At 40.4% G+C, this 14,354-nt stretch overlaps 1 protein-coding gene and 1 long non-coding RNA gene across 2 annotated transcripts in view; both read right to left on the bottom strand.

Annotated features, from left to right (window-relative positions):
* Positions 1-14,354, bottom strand: part of rras2 (RAS related 2) — a 35,529-nt gene that overhangs the window by 17,601 nt on the left and 3,574 nt on the right. The window lies entirely within an intron of this gene.
* Positions 1,203-12,993, bottom strand: LOC118494718. Its single transcript, XR_004896882.1, has 3 exons — positions 12,983-12,993; positions 9,288-9,293; positions 1,203-1,447 (listed from the first exon to the last, which is right to left on the bottom strand). It is a non-coding gene; the product is annotated as an uncharacterized LOC118494718 (long non-coding RNA).

Here is a 14,354-nt window from a genome sequence, read left to right as displayed (position 1 = left end):
CATGATTATATTCATTATCGATTAATCTGACAAATAATTTCCCAATGAATCTACTAATTGTACCTAAAATATCATAGAATCATAAAATATCAATATCAAGAACTAATGACAAATGCTCATTATAATTTCCCAGAGCCCAAGGTGGTGTATTCAAATTCCTTGTTTTATCCAACCAGATATTCAGTTTACTATCACAACATTTAGCCTGCCTCTCATAGTTATGCTATTATAACTCTAGACTGCTGTGGGAAGCTCCTTCCAAGGACACAATGAGCCGCTCCCTCTTCTCTCTTTTCACTTGTCTCCTTTTGTGTGCATCTTAGTCCCAGAAATGCCTGTTACTAACCTAGCTCTGGGGAGTTTTCTCCCCGGAGTCCCTTTGCTTCTTCTTCACCCAGAACATCGCCTTGGAATTGGGTGGCACCTACACCGGGGTCCTGGGTGCAGCTGACGCTATGGACTTACTACACCCTGCTACGCTCTGCGATTCCCCGCAGTGTCCGACTGTGTCCTGCCGCGTCCAACCGCATCCACCCAGGCTGCTGTGCCACACTACACCCCGTAACGCCCTGCTGTACCCTACTATGACATGAACTACTACGACTACCATTGTGATCACTGTTTCACTATCTTTATTATGAGTATTATTGCCACCATTCACCACTCCCCCAACTGGTGCCGTCAGACACCGCCTACCAAGAGTCTGGGTCTGTCCGAGGTTTCTTCCTAACAAAAAAGGGAGTTTTTCCTTGCCACTGTCGCAATAGCTACTGCTAATGCTTGCTCTTGAGGCAACCACTGTAATAGTTGGGGCTTCGTAAACTACAGAGTTTGGTCTAGACCTACTCTATCTGTAAAGTGTCTCGAGATAACTCTTGTTATGATTTGATACTATAAATAAAATTGAATTGAATTGAAATAACAAAGACAACCAGCAAATCCTCACATTTTTTGTTGAAATTATTAATCATAATCATTACAGATAGGGTTAGGGTTATTTCTGCTGTGTTTACCATTTATGTTCACATCCAGACATTAAGGGGTTTGTATTTGGGTTAAACTGGTTTACAACCTGTCTGATTGTCTCACTTGTGCACCCGTTGCCATATTCCCCGATCCCTGTGGTTAAAGGAACATTCACCCCCAAAATCAAAAATACATATTTTTCACAATCTAGAGTGCTTTGTCGTGAGTTGCCCAGTGTTGGAGATATCGGCCGTAGAGATGTCTGTCCCCTCTTGAATATAATGGGACTAGATGGCACTTGGCTTGTGATGCTCAAAGCGCAAAAAGAATACTCTCTTTTTCCAGAAAATCATGAATCAAGAAAATCTACAGACATGGTTGTGAGCAGTTTCATGTAGGAACTATTTTCTTTCTACCACACTGCACCCACCAACCGAATCACCGTGCAGAAGGAAGCATACTCATGGACGACAGGCTCGTCCTCCTCGGCTGAGCTGTAGCTGCAGCTAACCGACACTGCTAGCTCACCTGAGCTAGCTAACGCTACAGCTCAACTGAGGAGGACGCCATTAATATTTACATCTCACGCTGTCACACAAAATATGGATTTTTGATTTTGGGGTGAACTGTCCCTTTTTAGGCTGCAGCGTGAAATGTGATTGTAACAGATATTGCCCAAACTATTTATATTTATAAATATTTATAAAACAGCATTTGCATTTTCATTTAAGTTGCCATTAATCAAACAACTAAAATGATACTTGGCTTTATTACAACTATGCTGGACATACTGGTGTTTCACAATAAAAACCTACATACCCACATACAGTATGTGAATGGCTGTAGAGTTGGGATAGCACTCATGCAGAGAATAAAGCAGGGGATAAATGTCCCACCAGTCAACCCCCTGCTCTCCTCTAACCTCTATGGCATTAAGACTTCAATCACCCTGCTAAATATCAATGTGTGCTGGACTCTGAACACTTTTGAACCTGCTCAAAGGCGCAGAATCAAAGAGGTGCCATTTAAAGGCCTTTTTCCACCCGATCACTGGACTCAAAGTCTGGACTGTTTGCTCTATAGTCACACTACAAACTATTTCTTTATCTCCGTTTCATAAGTACGCTTTGTTGGATTATAAGTGGAGACCTGTGTAAATACTTTAGAAGCCCACAAACTGATTAAGCAGAACAAAACAAAGACGGGGAACTGTGTGAGCTGCCCTTATTGTTCTAGCGGATCATGTGACATCATCACTAATGTTCCCCTTCCCTGCATTAAGCCTACCCTAAGCCCAGCCATTGATGGGTTATCAATGCCGTTTTCTCTACGGCCCTTCCTTGTTTTGCTGGGAGAGACAGAAAATAAAGACATATTTTGATAAGAGTTACTCTCTAAAAAGACATGGTGATTCCCCCCTGACTGCATTTGCTCTGGTGAATCCTCATCAATGCCTGCTTTTGTGGAAGTGGGAAAACCTTGGGCCATGTGACGCTGTATCAAAAACGCCACAAATTAGGTGGAATAGATGTTAAGGATAAATGAAGCAAAGGCGCTGACAGAACAGTGAGTAATGTAGCAGTGAAGTTCCTGTAGTTGGGGAGTGAGTATTATAATACAAACCAGATACAGTAAAAAATAAAAAATAAAAAAACCTGCAGCTCCTAGAGTCGACCCAGAAAGCTCATTGTCTTGGTGACTTTTAAAACATAAAGTATATCATTATATACTGAGACTCTCAAGCCTTGTTGTGACCCATTGTCTCAGACAGTATATTGTTTCCATTTGTTTTTGGTTCATTCTCAGCTTTATTATTCTTCATCTGCTTGTCTTGGCGCAGAAGTAGTACTGCAGATAATCACATCAACAAAGCTTCACTGTGACGGCTCAGTGAGAGGACACCAGCTACTGCAGTGGCAGTGTGGACAGAGAAACTACTGTGTGACTTTCAAAAGCCCCATACAAAGTCACTCACCGGAGTGTGGCTCACAGTCTGTAGTCTGTGGTTTTAAGGAAACCGTATGACCCACCGAATAATGGGATGCTGGTCGGCACTGAAAATGAAGAACACTCAGAGGATCCAAAGAGTTGGTTTACCCATTAAGATTATAGACGTTTAATAACCCATAATTAACCAAATACCCATAATTGACATATTACACCACAGCAAATACTTTTCTTCTAATACCTTCTTTAAAATTATAATTTCTCTCCCAAATACCTCGGAAAAGATTGAACTGTACAGCACCTGCATAAAATTAATTCATCTTCTCCACCATCTCCCCTCTGGTACAACTGCTGAGTGTGTATTTCTGCACCAGTGTACTCTGCTGCATACTATAACTCTTAGCATAGGGTGATATGTCAAAGGAAATGGGGCCATTCACTGGCATCATGTCAGATACACAGCAGCATTACTGCTGTGTGCTTTCAGGCCAGCAGTCTTACAACACAGGCAGCAGAAATGTTATTACTGGAGCAGGCAACTCCTCCTAAATAACACTAAATGGACAAATCTCTCTGATGGTTTCTCCCTGCCTACCCAGTCACCACCATCAAAAAATAATAATGGTATTGGGTATAGAAAATTATCTAAATCAACAATTGTCTATGTCACAATTACAAATTCTTGTAAGAATGCAAATACAGATGGGTGAAAAATTTAAAAGAAACAAATGCAGATGCAGGGCAGGATGGGTCAATAAACAGTTTGATGAGTATACAAGTTATGTGAATGGATGCTACGGCCCTCAAACTCACCAGATCTCAACCCAATGGAAGTGAAGCTGCTCTGGAGGCTTATGGTGGCCTAACACCTGACTAGTAGAGTGTAACTTGGCCAGTATATTTTTAAGGTGAATGTCTATTGTGTTTTCAGTGGCCTGAGCTCTATATGTTTTAACTAGCATCTAGAGAGGCCTGGCTGTAAGTGGGCAATGTTTTGGTTCAACATACCAAACACTTTTTATGGCAGCTGTTGACTTGGTTTGCATTGGCGTGTGCCAATTTAAAAGACTGCATCGGGCTTGCCGACACCAACTGGTGCTGAAACACAGTTTCACATTTGCTGCATGTGTTAGATCTGTATAACAGTCACACAACAGCTGTGCCACTGACTCAACCAAACTCAGATATTCCTAAATGTATCTAATCATGTACCTGGTGCCTACTGAACAGCTTTTCTGATTATGATCTCTTATCAGTGGGATAGAGACAGAGTGGACACACAAGTCACACTTGGCCATTGCCATCAGAAAATTTGGACAGCGAGTCATGCTGTACTGTCACCTGTTAAGGGGTTGTCTCATTCCATGCCTCACCTCCCCCTGATGGACAGCAGGTGCCCCACAGGCCTCTGGACGGTGTCTGCATGAGACATGCCAAATGTCCACCAGCTGCCTGGCAGGCAGCTCAGGGCCTGGCATCAGCGACATGCACAGATGTATAAAAAGAACCATTCATAGTGTTCTATCAACTAAAGCTGCATGAAAATTGTCTCCTCTACATGTGGCACACTACAGAAGGCGGACTACTTTACATAACAGCGTAGACAATGTTCAAAAAGGGACACACTAAATAAGAAACTATATATAAAAGCAACACTAGCATCAGTAGTATGCTGACATAAAAATGTGTACATAAATTTGGAATGCTTAAATGTTAGAAGGTGGTGGAAGTGGGTTGCTAAAATAAGCAGCATGTCTGTTTCCCATAGCCGGAGTTGTTGTTATATGACTCTGAGATGTGAGACCTGATACTGTGGCCAGTTATTCTGAAACAGACAGATGTGTGAATACAGAACAATAGCCAAAAAACAACACAGAGAAACCCGCTGCCCTCCCTGTCTGTCTGACTATCTGAGGGGCAGTGACCGGAAAACAAGAGGGGGATATTGCAGGTGAATATAGGATTTTTGTTTTACCTATCAGAGGGAAATGTTGCAAGTTCAAAGTATGCATAAACAATTGCTGTATGACTCACAATGCTATCATTAAAATGTTGTTTTGTATGTCAAAATGCATGCAATTTAACCTCAAACACAATTTAGTCGCAAGCCATATTTAGCATATGATGGCTTTTTACATTTATGTAATATTATATATAATATTGAAAAGCAGCATTTGCAAATCTGTCGAGATCTGGTTCATAAGAGAGAACGTTGTTTCTAGAAAACAGCAACTGAATCATTCAGCTTTTAACAAAAGGAAAGGATTCATGAGTCACGACAGTACGGAAGTAGCCTATTGACTTTTTGAAGAAAAATATGTTTATTTGTTAAAATAAATGATAAAGACAGTGGGACAACATGGGCATGAATTGCCTTGCTCCTGGGTACTGTATATAAATGATTAAGTAGAAAGGCTCAACAAGCGTTTATGGTCCTCGTCTGACTGACTGTCTCTGCTGGTGGTGACTCACTCCGCCTATAGCGTGCATCCATGGGGCTACCTGAAGGGTCTGTATGGTCCGGTCCCCCAGTGTTTTCTATGTAAACAACATAAATGTATACAGAGGAAACATAGCTTTGAGGTAAACTCTGTAAAGACTGAGGGGACGAAGCAGAAAGCTTCTCCTATCAAACAACTTTGTCAATATTGAAACATACTACCATCTTATTTTTCTTCTTTGACAGTATTTTCTAGCAAATATCAATTAAAATCAAGTTCATGGAGGCTGGGCATGACTGCCTGCCAACATCAGCTGATTTCAAATCACCGTCATTCAGAGTTCATGTAGATTCCTGTGATTCTCGCTAATGATGTAAGCTACAGCGGTATAGGCAAGGAAAAGGTTGTGAAAACAATATTAGGTCAATATGAGGACAATATTCAAGTTCTCAAATGTGAAATGTAGTCTGAATACAAGCAGCCTAACAAGAACCTATCCTAAATAAAATAGTCTAAAACTGGCAACATTTTAATTAAATGTTGATTATTGTGTTATTCTCTGCAGCATCAAAACCAGCTTATATACAAATACATCTATTTTTTGGCACAGGAAGTACTTTATTCAATCAACCCATGAGTAATAGTCTGTATGTATAGTACCTGTAGGTCTGACATCTTCCAATTTTCCAATGCAGATGTTTAATCAGACTTCAGTTTTCTTGAAGTTTGAGTCCTACCTTCCTTGAAATTCAGATTATATGGTATTTGCTGACTATTTCACAGTGTACCCACACACCCATTCAAAACAGAGAATTGTCCCACAGGAAAAAAATGTAAAGATATTTTACAGAAATTTCACCAATTGTGCAAAACAAAGTAAACACAGACCTAAAAACACAAGATGCTTAAGGTTCATGTAAAGGCTCAGTCCTTACCACAGTAGCCTAGGTTCGAGTCAGACCTGCGGCCCTTTGCTGCATGTCATCTTCCCTCTTTCTCCCCCCTTTCCTGTCAATAGCTATCCAATTTAATAAAGGCCAAAAAGCCCAAAAAAGAATATAAAGAAATAAAAAAAGAAAAGGTTAACTTGAACTACTTTAGAGAGCATCTCCTCACAGACACCATAGAGCTTACAATGTCATTTCTATCGTATCACCCTAAAAGACATATTCTTTTGATACAAGCTTTACAAAGGATAATAGCTCACTTAAGCTTATCTGTAACAGTCCTCACATGGAGCTACTTTTACTGTTGCATTCAAGCTTGCATCTGAGTCAGCGAGTAGTTGAGCTGGATGGATAAATTCTAAAAATCAGTGGCATTTCTCTTGACTTGAGGAGGGCGTCATTATGTCCTGTCCTGCCAGATAGCTAACATGGTACAGTCCCAAGTCATGGATAAAGTTCTTCTTTTACTGAACAAAAAAATATTGTGTACAGTAATACATCTATAAAAGGAAGGAGTCTCTGTAACTCTGGCAGTCGGTCGATCGGTCCGTCCGTCCAAGAACAATAACAAATACATTACATGCAGCACGCTGACGTACAGAAGTAAACATGGAGGCCACTGTGTACTATCGTTCAAGATACTTTTGTGTGAATAAAGGCGAGCATGACAGTGTTTCCCACAGTCTATAGATATGAATGGTGATGACACGGAAGGTCAGACCCACAAAGCATGGTTACTGAGATGGGGCCCATGCTTCATGACTACCTGTACACGGACGAGGTGAGGAGGATATGAAAGATCCCAGCAAATAGCCAACAACAATAACGCAAGAACTAATAGACATTTTGACAGAGTGAGGACCATATCAGGTCAAAGGAATTGATTTCCCCAGGGATGATGCAACAGAAAAAAAAGTAAGATAAGCTTTTTTTTCTCTAGTGGTTTTAAGTTGTGAACCTGCTGATGAAATGCACCTTGCTGTGCACTTGTGTGTATGTGTGTTTTACGCACAAGGTTTTGTTTATATAGGTTAAAGATTTGCAATATTAATACAGTTGCTATTTAGATGAGTTGAAATTTGAATATTTAGAAAATTGCTGTGCTGTCATGACTCTGCTATAAAGAGGTTTGGAACCTATTGGATTTATGCTGCAGACCTGTTGGTGACATTGTTGTCATTCAGATACGCATATGCGTCATGTGACAGCCTACTTAAATAATTGCAGACATTTTGTGTGTTGCACCTGTCCATTTGTGCAATGTGTGTATATATTGCCGTTTGTTTTGTTACTGTTTTTTGCTTATATTGGCTGCTTGGTGATTGTTGGTGTATTGTAGCCTACGTTGCAAATAGAGGAGCGGCACAATTGTGTTTCGCCTAGAGTGCATGCACCGGTCCTGGCTGCAGAGGACAGTCTACCCCGGTAGACTAGACAGCTGTCTCTTCTCGCCAGGAGAGAGGGCGCAGCAAGCATTAAGTCCAGCGCTTGCTCTGGAGTGCTCACTCTGGACAAATTTAGGTCCCCAGAGGTAGCTGTACACTGAATGAGAACAACAATAAAAAAACACTGCTCGACTTGAAGAATCTCAGTCGACTGAGGGATCACCGACTGATAATGTTACCACTGCCAAAATACCTTTATAATTGCTGTGGTTATGTAAAAGCAAGTGACTAATACACCTTTTTAGCAATGAATACTAAGTGCCAAGTGCGTTTCTGACCTTTTCTTTTCACCCTTTCTCGAAGTGGGAATATTGGTATTGGCAGTGGAAGAAAAAGTAGGCCTAGAAGTAGACTTTTTTTCTTAAGTAAGACTAATAATACCCCACAGTACATGTCCTGCATTTAAATGTTTACTTAAAGGTACAATATGTAACATTTCTGCATTAAAATGTCTAAAAACGACCATACCTATGTTATATATTTTTTGGAGTTGTGTACTTACACTATCCCAAATGTTTCCATCAAATGTCAAACCCAGAGAAATCGGTTATTTGATTTCTGACACAGGACGTTTCCTTTAGTCTCCTGTCAGTGGCGTCATATAACCTTTCACCCTCTAATTACTCGTAACTTCCGTCAAAACACTGGCACCCAGATCATATGTTCGAGAGTACAATGTCACAGAAAAAAATACTTGTAACCGTAATACTGCTTTTCTGCCACAAGGCATCATTTTGTGATTAATTACATGCCACTTTGCAACACAGTAAAGATCTTATTTATTGATACATATCAATATCGATCGTTACTACAATGTGCTGGTTGACAAGTAGCTAAAGTTATTGCTAATGCTTGGTGGATAACATTATAGGATTACAACATCGTTCAACACGCTCATAAAGTTATTAGTAGTATGATTGTTTTGACCACGGATAAAAGCAGCACTGGGCTAACCCACGAATGAGTTCACCAGTAACGTTAGCCTATACATAGACGACTATTCTAATGCTAATTTAGCCAGCTAGCACACTCCGTCTGTCTGCCTCACCTCCCGGCGAAAAAGAGACTTCATTCGGGATGAGAGCTGACAACAGCCCCGGGACATGTAGCAATAGCTAGTTACCGTTAGCCCCCAGCCAGCTAGCAGCCAGCCACCCACTACCATTACAGCAATCCGTACCCAGCCAACACTTAACTCCAGTGCTGGGTGCTAACGACGCTGACGGCAGTTTAATGAAGCGTCGGGAAACAGTCACAACAGCGGCCATCCATAATGTTTGCTACATCTCCGTTAGCGCTAACGGTGTTCGTGCCGAAAATCTCCTCCTTGCCAAATTTCTCCCCCCCTTCGCGTTTCGCTGTCTTTACAGTTAGCTAAATCAACCCGACAAAAGGTGGGTTAAGCACCAAAATGAATGGTTAAGATTACAGAAAAGTGAAGGGGAAGATCATTCCAGGCAGCTTGGAGATGTTCTGCTGCTGCACAACGGCCACCCAACGTCCTCGCCGTCCTGGGGATTCCCCCGGCAATCCCCAACCACACCCGTCTCTCAGCCTCGTTGAGTAGCTAGCTACCGTTACAACAAACCCCATCCGCCCGGTGTTGAAACCATCCAAAAGGTGAAATTGACATGTGAAATATATTGTGATAAGTGTGGTTTTAGCTGCTGGCTAAATGTTAGCTTGCTGGCTCACTAGCTACCAATACAGACTGAATCAAGAAAAACGTAATTATGTTGGTTTTATTAGAATGACATGAATAGACGTTACTAAACGTAACGTGAATAAACTTGAATGCATTCTAACCAGCGATGGTGTTTAACAATAAAAACTACAACTCCCATAATTCCACGCAACTTCCCAACGTCATGAAAAGTCTGTGTTTACAATCCATTGTTTTGGTTGAGAGACCCCTAGCGGCAGAAAGTTACATATTGTACGTTTAAAGTGAAAGAGACGCATTCGCACAATAAACTTAAAGTTACCTAACGTCTGTTCAAGGTGGAGCTTTTAACTCTAATTTAATGCTGGATAGTTTAATGAACAATAATGAATAATATTTTAATTGTGATATTGTATAAGTAAATTCAGAATTTGCAATGTAACCAGTAACATTTCTCTGTCAGGAAAATGTAGTAGTACAATGTTTTCCTCTGAAATAGAAGTACACAGTAAGTCAGTAGTATACAGTTGAGTTGCTATGGGGTCTTTCTGTAAGTTATTTCGGGGTAAAATGGTTCTGGAGAAAGCTATAAGCAGCAATACCAGAGGCCAAGCAATCGGCCTGTTCCAAATAGGCACGTTTTGAACGAGCACTGCACTAGTGTAACGTAATTCTTGAGTGATAAGGCTTATTTTGGAAAAGAAAAACAGAGAACTACAAACAGATATGACAAGAGACATATTCAGAATGAGGAAGCACACTGACAAAAGAAGGTGAGCGATTTTTTTTTTTTCAGGTATAAGTATTGGTGTGTGTGTGTGTGTGTGTGTGTGTGTACAAGCCACTTTAAGTTAATGTGTAAACAGGTAAAGGCCATTGAATGTCACACAAGAATTGGACATAAAGGGAAGGTGAAATGGTAATGAAGTATTTGTGTATCAGAAAATCTACCACTAATAGTTCTTCTTATTGACAATGGATTGTCTCTACTACTAGACTGACTATAAACAGTGGTACAACAGTATATCATCAGAATAGAATCAGCCTCAAAAATATACAATAATCCAGTTGTGCCTCATGTTGTATTTATGTCTATTGTATGTTAAAATGGCCATATTATGCTAATTTTCAGGTTCATAATTGTAATTTGAGATTGTATCAGAATAGGTTTACATGGTTTAATTTTCAAAAAGCACCATATTTGTGTTGTACTGCACATTGCTGCAGCTCCTCTTTTCACACTGTGTTCAAGTCTCTGTTTTAGCTACAGAGCGAGACCTCTCAACTTCTGTAACATCTTTATTGTCAGTCGCACATGCGCAGTAGCTAGGTAAGGATTACATGAGCTAGCTAGCTGTTTCTCCAACTTCGGCCTGTACAAGGCAGGATTATCTGGGAGACGTCTTCTAAATGAGGACGCACTTCCAACTTTGCGTGGAATACCTGCAGAACAGAGACATGTAAGTAGTTCTATACAATTTATTTTGTAGATTAGAGTGAATTTGTGTGTGTGTTGTAGCAGTGTTTTGCCATTGAGAACGAGCTAGCATGCTAGTGCTAACGGTTAGCCCCCTAGGCCCCTCGTCTCGGCTAGTTACGTAGAAAGCTGTGCAGATTTTGAACAGCTCACCCAGAGACTGGCAGGACACATTCAGAAACCCGTATCTCACTCAAAACAGTATGGATGTTTTTTTCTTTCAAGTTTGTATGCGTGTGGAAGCACCAGAGACACAAAATAACACCCCAAATCCCAGAAAAGGGAGACTTTAAGCTATTGCTGATTAAGAGCAGTCTCCCTCCCTGGATAGTCATTAGTTTCTCATTAGCTTGGAGCGTAAGGGATGACCTGCTAGTCTCTTGAGCTTTCCCAGATGGTTGGGAGTGTCTTTACAGATCCCAACCTCCCTTTTGCATGGACATTCCTATGGTGTGCTGTATGGCATTTTGCCAGCTTCAAGTAAATTACCTCAGCAACAGGATTGTATTTATTCATGTATTTATGCAAGCATAAAAACATAAAGCCCCACTAGTGGCCTTTGGTGCTGCAATGTTTATCACATCCCACAATAGGAAAATGTTGAATGGCACAAACAATATACCGATAAGACATTTACTTATATCTAATTAGAATCTAAATATTCTAAGATGCTTAGAAATTGTGGGTGAAAAGACTGTAAAACTTGTCCTGGGGGTGTTACTAGGTGTTACTAGAGGAAATGCAATGGGGTCATTACAATCAAAAAGGTTTATCTCCTTGGAAGCATGAATGTACTCAGCACATTGCACACAAGCCTTCCCATTATATTATAGAATATCTTGCAAAAGAAGTAATTTTTGTCTGATGGTGGCACAAGAGAATAAGCCTACAGAGAGCCTACATTTCAATGGTTCATCCTCTGAGAAGCAAGAATGTGCTCAGTGTGTATCATGGAAATCTACACATTGGATTTAGATTTGTATGAGTTTTGGGCTGATGGTGGTGGTCTGACAGTCCCCAAAAACAATAGGGTCCAGCCCCTAGGAGCAATGAATAATCATGGCAAAATGTATGGAAATCTGGTTGTACTCTGGCGCAGCTGTTGGACAGCCAATATTTCCAGTTTAATGCCCCGGTCACAATCAGTAAAAACAAACAAACAAACAATAGGTACTAGGTGTACTACTGTTGCTATAATATGTCAACTCTTACACGCTTCAGGATCCTGACCATACAGTTGACTAACAAGGGAAAAAGTATTTTATGAAGACTAATGTATGCTCTATACACTACAACCTCTGCTGCTTCAGTGCTACACAGGCACCAACCACAAGGCCTGCTGAATTCATAACTGATTGGTCACACAAAACCGTATTTAGAAATATACTTATGATAGGCTATATCTTTCTAGACTTTGATGTTCACTGAGGTCCGACAAGTAAAGACATATAATTAAGTACGCACACTTGCATAGTGACATCTGAAAAAAAGAGAAAAATGCACATAGAAGAAGGAGAGCCTCAGCAGAGAATACATAATGGACAGTTAAGGCCAATTTCCGAAAGGTTCTCTTTAAATGTTTTCTTATCACAGCAGAGTTCTAGTTCTTTCAAACCAACACAGGGACGCAGGATAAACTTGCATTTGAGGTCGATTTGAATGGGTCAGTGCATGTTATCTGACCTTGCTCACGACCCAGGCACATCTGATAGTGTTTTGGTATAAGAAGGAGAACAAATGTGTCTGTAACAGCAATATTAAGTGACTTTATAATTATTAAACAATTTGTAAAACCCTTCTGAACAAGTTGACAATGCGTTCCAGCCCTCTTAAATATAAATTCTGCTCTTCTCAATCTATACACAGCTTAAGTTGTTACATTAACTTTTGATAAGGAGACCAAAGAAGGAAATCCTATAAAATGACAGACCCAACGCAGGTGGAACTCAGCTTTTATAGTAGCACAAGAGTCAATGAGGGTAAAGGGTGGTGCTGGGAAAGGGGAAATAAAGCGCAGTCACACCGACTTTGCGGTTCTGTGCTCAATGCAAGCAGGCAATTGTTTAACTTTTTACTGGAGCACACTAACATGAAACAGACATTAATGTGAGTGTAGCACCAGCCTCTATACTAAATTCAATATTTAAAAGAAGGGAGAATGACAACTACCTGTTATCAAATGACTAAGAGTATTTAGCTTTTCAGGTATCATATACACACTGCATGCTGTTTAGAGAAGCACGCAGAACACAAGTTTGTGTGCATGCTGATATTGTCAACCAAATGGATGACTCACAAGCAAAGTGACTTTAGCAAAGTGTGTTAGTCACTGCACACAATTTGAAGAGGCCTGCTTTAGGTGACATGGTGCTGAGAGTTTTTTTTTCTCCTACATTTTTAAATGTCAATATTTGTCGTTTATATATTTACATGCATTTTTTTCAGGTTAGAATTCCTGTTGTCAAAACCAAAGAAGGGCTTATTTGCTGTCATTGTGGTTTCTGCTCTGTGAGAAATCAACAGGTGACCCTCCTACAGAGCTAATCAAACAATGTGCTCTCATCACTTGAACTTACAGGCACACACATGCAGCTGCAGCTACAGTAAAAAAACAGCTTACTGTCATATGGTTCAGTCTTCCATTACAAAGAAAAGATATTAACTCCCTTAAAGGAGATGAAGAAACGCTGGTCAGAATATAAATGGAACTGTTTGCACTCAGCGGTATGGCATGTGACATATCACTGAGCCAGACAGAAAGCTACAAAACTGCCTGTATCCATAAAAGGGCTGAAGGTATGCCGTGTGTGGTGTTACATATAACTAAACTTCTAAACTAAATCACAAACATACAGGCACAAAAGCGCCGCATTACAAACATGTTGTCTAACCACCTGTGGCGGTTTCTGAGAAATGCACATGAAATGGCGATCACCACATTTCAGCGCTCCTATTACCACACTTTGCCTCCACAGGCCTAAGGAGAGCTGTCCTTATAAATCCATGTTTATTCTATTGAATTATTACTTATGGCAACATTCCTCCTCAATGAACTCATATCTAAGCAATCAAAAAATATGTGAGATATGTGGAAAAGGAGTAGGAGTATAAGAGAGAAAGAGATAGGTCACTAGCTGTAAATCCAGCTGAGGTCTACAATTATTGTCAACTAATCTGTCTGGACTTGATCAGTCAGGATGTTTTGCTCTCGTGCATGACACTCCACTGCCAAGGGCCACCACCACGCTAATATTAGCAAGCATGTGAGCAAGCGACGCCATGCTTTTCATCCAGCAATCAGATCACACATCTCATTATAGAGCTATTTCATTTCTGTAACTTCTTTGTTACTTTGTGTAAATTACGTGTTTTTGAGTGTAGACACATACAGACAGACACACACAGACACAGACACAGACACACACACACACACACACAGTCTTCACATGGCCAATGTGAGTCATGTTT

The sequence above is a fragment of the Sander lucioperca genome, chromosome 3, assembly GCF_008315115.2.
Source record: "Sander lucioperca isolate FBNREF2018 chromosome 3, SLUC_FBN_1.2, whole genome shotgun sequence".
Classification (NCBI taxonomy): Eukaryota; Metazoa; Chordata; class Actinopteri; order Perciformes; family Percidae; genus Sander; species Sander lucioperca.
Note: the sequence above shows the minus strand (reverse complement) of the source record. Positions and strands in the feature narration are given on the sequence as shown.